Consider the following 10,454-nt stretch of genomic DNA (forward strand, 5'->3'; position numbering starts at 1 on the left):
TTCCACTGTCCTACCTCAGGGTCATATCAACTCCCCAGCCTTATGTCATACTTAATTTTGTAGTGATATTCCGGTTGATGATTGTTATATTCCACAAAATATTACATTGGTGCCTAATGTTGATTGTACTAAACTGATGAGACCTTGATGATGAGAAGTAGCAACTGCTCTAGATTTACTAGTAAGACATTTGCATGTGAGAGGGTGATATTCAGCATCAGTGAACCCTCAATGTTTTTTTGCTTCAGTGAGATTTAGAGGTCTAGGTATTTGAAAGGCATTTTGAAATATCCCTTTTTAGGTGAAGAATAAGTTGGTATATTAATGGCTTCTCCCTTCTCCTCCAACCAAGAAAAAGGCACCTGGCCTAGGGGGGCAATTTGTGTTTTGGAGACAACGTATTTCTCATTTGTGCAATTTCATAAAGTACATGATTCAGTCCACGTTCTGAGTGAACCCATAACAGCAGAGGTTCCAAAACTGGCCCAGGCTGTTGTAAAAGCTGCTCTGCAGCTTATGCCATACAATACAATAGATGCAATGATGCTTACTGTCACTGGAAGATAGGGATGCCTTTTGTAGTTTTATGTAGGTTCTTTATTCATGAATTGCAAAGCTTTGTTATTCTCATAAATAACTGCTCTCCTTTCCTAGGGAGAGATTTTGGCCTGCTTTTTGGCTGTAGGAGAAACTGAGCACTTAATCATGGTCAAGAAAATCACCAGGTGACCTGAACTGTCCATAATAAACTGACCTATCTTACCCATAGGTCATAGAGTTTGGTCCACAATATCATCACCAACTTCGACCTTCATCATCAAATGAGTACAATTAGTAGGGCTCAAATAGATCTGGAAGGTACTACTATACAATTAATATGGGAGATATGCTCATTATTGCTATTTCTGCTACATTACCCTCTCCAGCTCAACTTGGACTTTTGGTTTCATGACAAGTTGCCTTTAATTAATTCACAAAGGAAGGAAGACTCAGAAGGTACATGATTCAGGAAGTCATCAGGTTCCTATTTCTGAAGGACAATGGAAAAGAGAAATTATCTAGCACAGAAAATTTCAGTGACTAAATGTTGGCTACACAGGTTTTTGGGAATAAAAAATAACTAAATGTGGGATTTTATATTGATTTATGTATGCACTGTGGCAAATGATTAGGCAAGAAAGTCAGGGATGTGAAATGAATATAAGAAATCTGATGACAAACTAATTTGGAAAATAAGTTACTGAAAAGACCTCTTCTAATGTGCAAGTATTTCTCAAACTTTCTGGTAAAGAACAAAAACTAGCTAAGGTGCATGCTGAAGGCATTGCATAATGTACAATAGAAGATAGTTATAAATACAAGGTATGAATAGGTTACCAGTTACTGAAATGAGGGCTAGAACTGTCATACACATTCCCTTCTTATATTATTAAGAATGTATTTCACACATATATGTATAATTATATATAATATTTACTATAAAATTTTCATACATACTATATATAAATGTCATTTTCCTATATTTCCCCTGTGTGACACAAGAAATATTGACTTTATTTCAGTACTTTAGTATTCTAATATTACATAATCATGCTTAACTTATGTAATATCATGAGAAAAATAAACATCAAAAAAGAATATTGCCTTTTGTTCTGGGAAAAAGAATGTGTTCTCTTTTAGTAGAATGTATGATACTTGTGTTCAGTAAGGAGTAATTATGATCTTGGTATTGTTGTTATTTGGATACTAAGTATGAGAGTGCCTAGCTACAGAGGTTGGGTTTGTGATGGTTAATTTTATGTATCAAATTGACTGAGTAAAGGATGTCCAGGTAGCTGGTAAACATCATTTCTTGGTGTATCTTTAAAGTTTATCAAAGAGATTATCTGACAAATTAGTACACTGAGTAAATAATAGACTGAATAAAGATTGTATGCTATTATGATTGTGGGGAATTATCATATAATTCATTTAAAGTTTCAATAGAACAAAAATATAAAGTACAGAAAAATTATCTCTAGTGGATCTGAGACTTTAATCTTCTCTGCCTTCAGGCATTGTGGTTCATTGTTCTGAGGCTTTCTTCTTAGTATTTCAGACACAGATCAAATTACACCAACAGAGCCCTTGGTTCTCCAGCTTAGAGAGAGAATAGAGGATGGGACATTTCCATAATTATATGAACCAACTTTCATGACAATTTTCTCGTCTTCCTTTTCTTTCTGTATATTTAAACATGTATCTTTGTACAGATTTGCACATCATAATACAAATATATACTCATAACCTATATATACATTTATACATATATACACATATATACATCCATGATACACACACACACACACACACACACACACACACACACACACACACACATATATATATATATATATATATATATATATATATATATATATATATATAGGTTTTCCGTGGAGACTCCCTACTAATACAAATATTAAACCTGAAGGCTAGTGATATTTTATTCCTTTTTATTCTATCTATATCAATGTTTGAACTCTGCCTTCTTTATTCAGAGTTGTCAAGCATGCTATTCTGTACCTCACCCTCAACAATAGGATAGCTATTTGTTCAAAAATAACATGTTGATCTTATTTCAGAATCTTCTTTGATATAGAAGTTACAGAAGTATTGTGCTTATAATATTATTTAAAAGGAATTGTTTTCTTCTATGTTCCAGGGATGTTTCTTTTTTTTAATTTTATTTTTTTATTAGTTACACATGATATTACAATGATCTTGGCAATTCATATACTTGAATAATTGGGGTATAGTTTCTCATTTTTCTAATTGTACAGATTGCACAATCACACTGTTCATTGAGTAAAAGGAATTTTTTAAAAGAATGAAAACATACAAATTACCTCCTGGAACAAATATTTATTATCTTAGCATAGCCTATATATTACTACATGAAAATATCACTATATTGGATATGGATATATATATATATATATATATATATATATATAATGTTTATATATTTATATATGTTTATAATATGTTAATTTGTTACATATTATATATATATGTATATATATACATATATATATGTGTGTATATATATATACATACATATATATATGTGTATATATATATATATATATATATATATATATATATATATATATATATACACACACACATACACACAGGAGTTAAAGATGTACCAATTTTTGAATAGATGTTCTCAAAATGAATTATTGTTTTCTCTCTGTATATTATTAAATGATCAATACTGAATCAAGGACAGAAAAACGATGTTAAATGAATTATGTCACTATATTTTAATGGAAAATTAGAAAATTAAAAATGTCACAATATTTTAAAACTAGAAAATGTATTTATGTAAGGTTTAATAATAAATGCCTTTACTACACAAATAAATGCAGTACAGAGGAACTAAAACAGGTATAAATTAATAAAAATAGTGTGTATTTGCAATGTTTTTTAAAATAAATAGCTATTAAAGGTTACTATAAAAATAATCTAATCTTCTTGTAATCTTTTAAATAGGAAGATTGTTCCTTGAAAATCACCACTCAAATAATTGAAATCATTCTGCCCACTATCTTGTTATTATTATATATGATTTTCTTCAAAATGTTTTTCAATTTAGTATCCATATTTCAGATAGATGATTAAAATAAACTAATTCATTATTATGTTAGTTGTAAATAAAACAAAACATACAAAATGTTCAGTTTTTTACTGATCAGTACTATTCTTTAAAGGTAAAGTTCATGCACTCATTGCTAATTTGTACAATTGCTTATTATCACATGTGAGCCAGAGGAAATCTTAAAATTTCAAGTCAGTTAGCTGGACATTTCTATAACCACCATATGTTATGGAAATAGTAAACAATTAGGTGAACAATCTCAAAGTTCTTATATAGTGTCAATATCTACTATTTGCTAAGTTTCTCTGCATAAAAAGTTGCTAAAATATCCACATTACTATTATCTTCTAAGTGATGGTTGAGTACATGTAGAATTACTAATATTATAGTAAAATTTGCATTTTAATTTGTTGTCATCTTGGTTTTCTCTATGATATTCAAAATTTAAATTCTTAAATTTACAATTCAACTTAAATTTTAGTGCAAATACATACAAGACATGTTTATAGACTGAATGAGTGCAATGTTCTTTCTAGAATATCTATGAATAACTTAGCAGCTATGCTTCACTGTTCAATATTCATATAAATTACTTTAAAAATTAAAAGCTGGACAAATGGTGCACACATGTAATCCTGGCTATTTGGAAAACTAATGCAGTTGTTTATGTAAGGCAGGAGGTTCATGACTTTGAGGCCAGCCTATGAAATTTAGTAAGATCCTGTCTAAAAATAAAAAAAAAAAAAAATTGGAGCTAGGATTGGACCTCAGTTATAGAGCACATGATTAGAAGGTGCAAGGATCTAGGTTCAACTCCAAGAAAACACACACACACACAAAAAAAAAAAAAAAAAAAAAAATAGGAAAGAGAAAGAAAAAAGTAAAGAAGTTGTGAGTATATTTCCAATATGACATCAAAAATTCCCAGTGAAAACATCACACAAATTATTGTGCACAACATTTCCACTCTTGTTCTCTCTTTTAGAATTCCCTTTATTCCATTTCCCTCAATTCCAAATAACTATTGTTGGGTTCAACATGTACCTCAGTAGTAGAGTGCTTGCCTAGAAGGCTGTTGGGCCTGGATTCATTCACCAGCTTCTTAAACACATGGACAGTGGAATGAATCTGATCTAAACTTTCCTGTGTACGTGTATGAATACCCCAGAGTGAAACTCACCATAATGCACATCCATGAGAAATTAATTAAAAAAAAAAAAAAAACTAGAAGTAAATAGCAGTTAGAACAGTGAAAAAAGAGAACAAGTGAGGGGAGAGGGAAGAGAAAGGGGAAGTGCTGGGGACTGAATTAGAATAAAGCATATTTCATGAATATATAATTACGTCAAAAAAATCTTAATGTTTTGATGTTATGTATAACTAAGAAAAACCAATAAAAATAATTTAAAGATTAGATAAACAAATAAAAATTATTTGCTATTTTTTAACTCAGTGGAAAGATAGTAGAATGAATTGCATATTACTTTCCTATATCCATATATGAGTACACTACCAATGTAACTCCATATCATGTACAACTAGAAGAGTGGGAATGTATACTCCATGTATGTATAATGTGTCATATTGTCATGACAAGAACAAATTAAAAATGAACTAATGACTCCTTCACAATTGGCACCTTGCCAGTATTCTAGCTTCTTGCAGATATAATCACCCTACAATTGTGCTTGAAATCTTTTGCATGCTTGCATCTCTGTTTTTTTTTTAATTTGTCCATCTTTCAGCTTTATATTTTGCCATCATGTATATAGACTATAGTGTATTTATCTATTAAATTATTTAATATTTGTTATGTATTCCTTTCTTACCCTGGCCTTTTAAAAATTAAAGTGTTGTTACAGATATATCGATGTGCTATTCATCTTATGATTTCACATGTATGTTACATATAATATGTATATGTTTTACATGTGAATATATAAAAATATATTAGATATAAATATGAGTGTATGTATATAAGTTTTGAATAAACACAAATATATACCTTATGTATGTTCATATATATAGATAAAGCTCTAAAATATAGAAAATGCTTTGTTTATTTGGTAGTCCAAATTTTCTGCCACACAATCTTATCTGAGCTTTCTCTTTTCAAGTAGTAACCAAGTAGTAGATGCAGAAATACAGATGTCTGTGAAGAGCCTGATGGGACCACCATCACCCTTGTGGTCAGGTCCATAGAAACCATACAAAACTTTGAAGCCAAATCCAAGTCAAGGAGAGCATCCCCCTCTTACAAGCAGAGTAAGATTATTTTCAAACAGCTGAAGAATAACAACACTCTCTCAGACTACAACACCCAGAAAGAGTCTACTTTGGACCTTTTTTCATCTGCAAGGCAGAATCATAAAATGTACTTCTGACAGCTTACCCACAAGCACAGCTGGGTCAATATGGTCTAACATAAGTTTCCATGTTGTCAGCTTCCACAAGAAGTAACATCACACTAGTAATTTCTGCTCCAAGAAGATAAAAAATTTGCTCAGAGCCACTCCTTCCTCTTCAGCATAGCCTCCTGCTTCAGCCACAGCTCTGAGACTTCATTGAGATTTCCCTTTAGTTGATTGTGAAGGTAAAAAATAAAAACAAATCCACTTTGATGGCATATATCTTTAAATGATTTTATATATATTAAAAAATTAAATTGTGTTTATGATTTATGAGAATTGAAATATTTTTAAAAATGAAATTCTTCTAAATTATATTATTCTATTTATATTTAAGGTACAGAAATGTATAGAACAAAAATCAAAAATTTCTATCCTTTTTTAACTGAGAAATATCACAGGTACTACTGGGCAGAAGGTCTCACTAATTGCTAAGGATCAACATGAAAGTGGGATCCTCTTGCCTCAGCCTCCATTTGCTGGGGTTACAGGCATGCACCACAGCACCTCCCTCATTACCTACTTTTAAAGTGATAGTCCAAAGATATTGAAATTTAATTTCTCAATAGGTGTTAGATCTTGAATTAAATGTCACTTCCAAATCCTGGGAATGTCTCTGGCTCCCCTCTTTCATATACACACAGATGAAATATCTCATAATTATATATATCATAAACATCATGATTGGTGGGATCATATTCTCACAATATATTTCTTGCTGAATTAACATAAGTCATTTCAAAGGAGAGCTTTCATCTTATTTGCTACATTAGTCAATCTAGTTGGTGTCTTAGGGTCAGCAATTGATTAAAGTAAAAGTTGTGCACATATACAAATTCTGTGTAACATATCTGTCAAATATAAGCTGTAACTTAGTGTTTCTCTCTAAAACCTTGGTTTGATTTTAAATAACATGACATAAGGCTATATTTATGATATTTTCTTGAAAAGGTTATTGAAAAACAACTTGTATGCTTCTATATTTAACTATGACTGTTTACTGCCTCTGCTTGTATTTGTTTTCTTCTCTCAAATTCTCCGTAAATGGCAATTGAAATAGATCAAATTATATTCCATGCTTGTATGATGATGTCAAAATGAAAAACAATATTATACATAACTAAAATGCACTAATAAATAAAAAAGGGTTTGATGCATTTTTATATAGTAAGGGGTAAATATAATTTATTTGAATTATAAAAAGGAGTGGGGTATTAACTGATGAGGTAATAATTTCTCAGTTATATGAGGACATAAAATAACAAACCATTTATCGAGACTTACTGAGAATTTACAATAATCAAGCAGATGACTAGTAAAATAGAAATAATAGAAAATTAGAAGCAGTCCCACACTTATAATCTTATATTTAAATTTGTCTAACTAATGTTTCAAATAACTACAAATAGTAAATAATTCTGAGACAATTGGTAAATCATTTAAAAAATTATGGTTTCTTAGTTTGAAATACATGCAACAAGTTGGAACTTGTTTTGTTTTTCAAAGTATAGGAAAAATATTAAATGAATACTAAATGTGTAGAAAAACACTGAATAATAGTTTAAATTAGGGAAGGGAAGAGATTTTTAAGGCACAAAAAGAACAAGCCACCAAGAAAAAATTAGAAATTTTGAATAAATTAGCATTAAATGTCTGAATAGTAAAATGTATATGAACAAAGCAAAATAAGATACTGTATACAGACAAATGCAATTAAATAATATTCAGAAACACCAAAAGAAATTAATGCTATTATCCAATCTTTTGGATCATAAAGAAATCCAATGCTAACCCAATCTTTTGCTATATCTGAATTTCACAGGATGGGTAATTTATAAAGAATACATACAACATTTTTTTTTATCCATTCATCCACTGATCTATACACAATAGCAAAATTATGATATCAATCAAGATTCCCTTCAGTGGATTTATGGATAAAGAAAACATGGTATATTATGCAGCCATAAAAAATATTGATGATTTTTAAAGGGAATTTTAAAAGTTTATTGAATATAATGTATTATGTATTCTCTATATAATCTTTGAGTGGATAGATATATAGGTAAACATGACAATGATTGATACAATATAAACTAACAATCATTAAATCTGTGTTTTCAGTATCTTGACATAGAATTTAAAATATTTTGGCAAATTGTTGTGAGCCAGGTTTTATGGGCAGTGACTAAACAGACTCCATTTTACACTGAGACTCCATATCATGTAAGAAATGCTTCTCCCATGGGAACATTCTGCCTCTGTACTCATCAAGAGTTACGTAGCATATCATGTTTGGCAACACAAAATGGCAATTCTTATACAATGAAAAATTGTTCTATTTTTTAGTTCCCATTTTTCTTGAACAGTATACCTTGTTAGAGATTAACTATCTAGACATTAGTAACCACACTTTAACTTGTACTCAGGTAGGGTTGTTTTGACCCACTTCCTCTGCTGTTTATGATTTTACATCTCATGACATTTGTTTATGGTTTTGAATGATAGCAACAGCCACTTATGATTAATATGGTTTTGGACTATAAAATATATACTCAAATCCCAGGAGGGGCTCAAAGGGTCTACACCTGCTCCTTGGCCCAGCAGTTGGTGGATCCAGACCACCAGCTGGTGAATAAAATTTCCGTCTCCTGATCAACTCAGTAATATATTGCAATCTCACCATAACAAAATACTAAATCAATTTTTAGCTTTTGCTAAAAAAATTTTGTTAAATATATTTTATATTGTAGCCATGCTAAGTATTTGATGGTTGAATTTGGTATACTTTTATATGTACAAATATTTTATGAAAAAATCATGCTTGAAATATTTAGTGAAAATAGGTTTTAAGTATATATCCTATACACTGACATCAAATTAAAATGAAATTCTATTTATAATAGTCTGTAAAAAAATTGCCCCCTGTGATGATACAGCAGACTGAATCATAGAAAATATGGAAGCATAGGAAAAAATGTGGTAATTATGGACATCCTTGTTAGAGTAGAAAACAATAGTCAGAAAAGTTTTAAACTAAATTTCTTTCTGTGTTTTATGATCTATAGAAAAATCTGTAATGAAAATAATTGAAAACATTTAAGTCCATTTCATTGAATAATTAAAATTACCATTTGGTCATCAATCGCTTCTCAACATACCTTAATAAAACAAAAATGAAATTTTTTCTCAGATATCATGGTAGCCTGTATTTAGTTTCCATAATAACAATGAAATAGAGGCTATTTTTGTTAAAATATCAGAGGGACATTATATCTGTATTTATGATGTATGGGGAAAGAGCCCAAGTAATGAAGTAAGAAGATCTGTGATTTTTTTAGTATAACCTAACTTAGCCTGTATTAATATTTTGTTGTGGAAGTAATTTTGACATAAAGTTAAAAACAAAAATCAATTTTTACTATATATGCATTCTATAGTTATTATTTTTAAGATATTTTACTACCATAAAGTCATATACCTTGGTGAACATGCAAGAAAGTACATAATAATGATGAATTTTAAAATATTAAATGTGAAAATGAAAAAAAAAAACCACAAAATTATCCTGCTGATTTGCTCTGCTGTGTCTTTATTATAATAAATACATTACTTAAATTATTCCATGTGTTACATTCCAAAAATAGCTATTATTTACATCTATACTAATGTGCATTTATTTTTACCTATGAAAAAATGATTAATAGTAGGTACTAAAATTGTACATAAAATATAATGTAGATTTCTTCTATAGTTTCTCCACATAGAAAATAATGAAGGAACTTACTACTAGTTTTAAATATTAACCATTCTACCAACAAAATATTTGATTTTGCAAACTATACAATAATTATATCTTTTAATTTTTTCTCTAAATTATAAATTTTTTTACCCTTGAATCTTTTCTTCTTAGCCACTTTTCACCCCTGGTCGATGTGATCCACATATATTCTGTAAATCTACACTATAGAAAACATGATATTACTTGAAAGTGGAGAAAAGAAATAATTGTTAATATACACATATCTATTCTTAATAGCTGTGTTTATTAATTAAATGTATAAAAACTACTTCAAAACATTGACTTTATGCAACCATGATTTATTTTTTCTTCAGTGTTGTGGGTTGTATGCAGATTCATGAGAGCATATTGTCCAACATGGCTGTAAGCACAGATCTTTGACTTTAGCTGGGGTGAATGGAGAGTGAGAAAACTACGTTTCTCACTCCATGTAGTTATTCATGCTCTCTATCCAAATTATCTCTTATCAGCATTTTAAATCATGTTCCAAGCATCTCCCTGAGCAAAGAATGTTTTATGACCAACTACAGGTTTGAGAATCAGAGACTTCCTCTTGATTGAAGTAGTGGTAAAATCACATTTCAAACAAAAAGATACA

The sequence above is a fragment of the Marmota flaviventris genome, chromosome Y (genome assembly GCF_047511675.1).
Source record: "Marmota flaviventris isolate mMarFla1 chromosome Y, mMarFla1.hap1, whole genome shotgun sequence".
Classification (NCBI taxonomy): domain Eukaryota; kingdom Metazoa; phylum Chordata; class Mammalia; order Rodentia; family Sciuridae; genus Marmota; species Marmota flaviventris.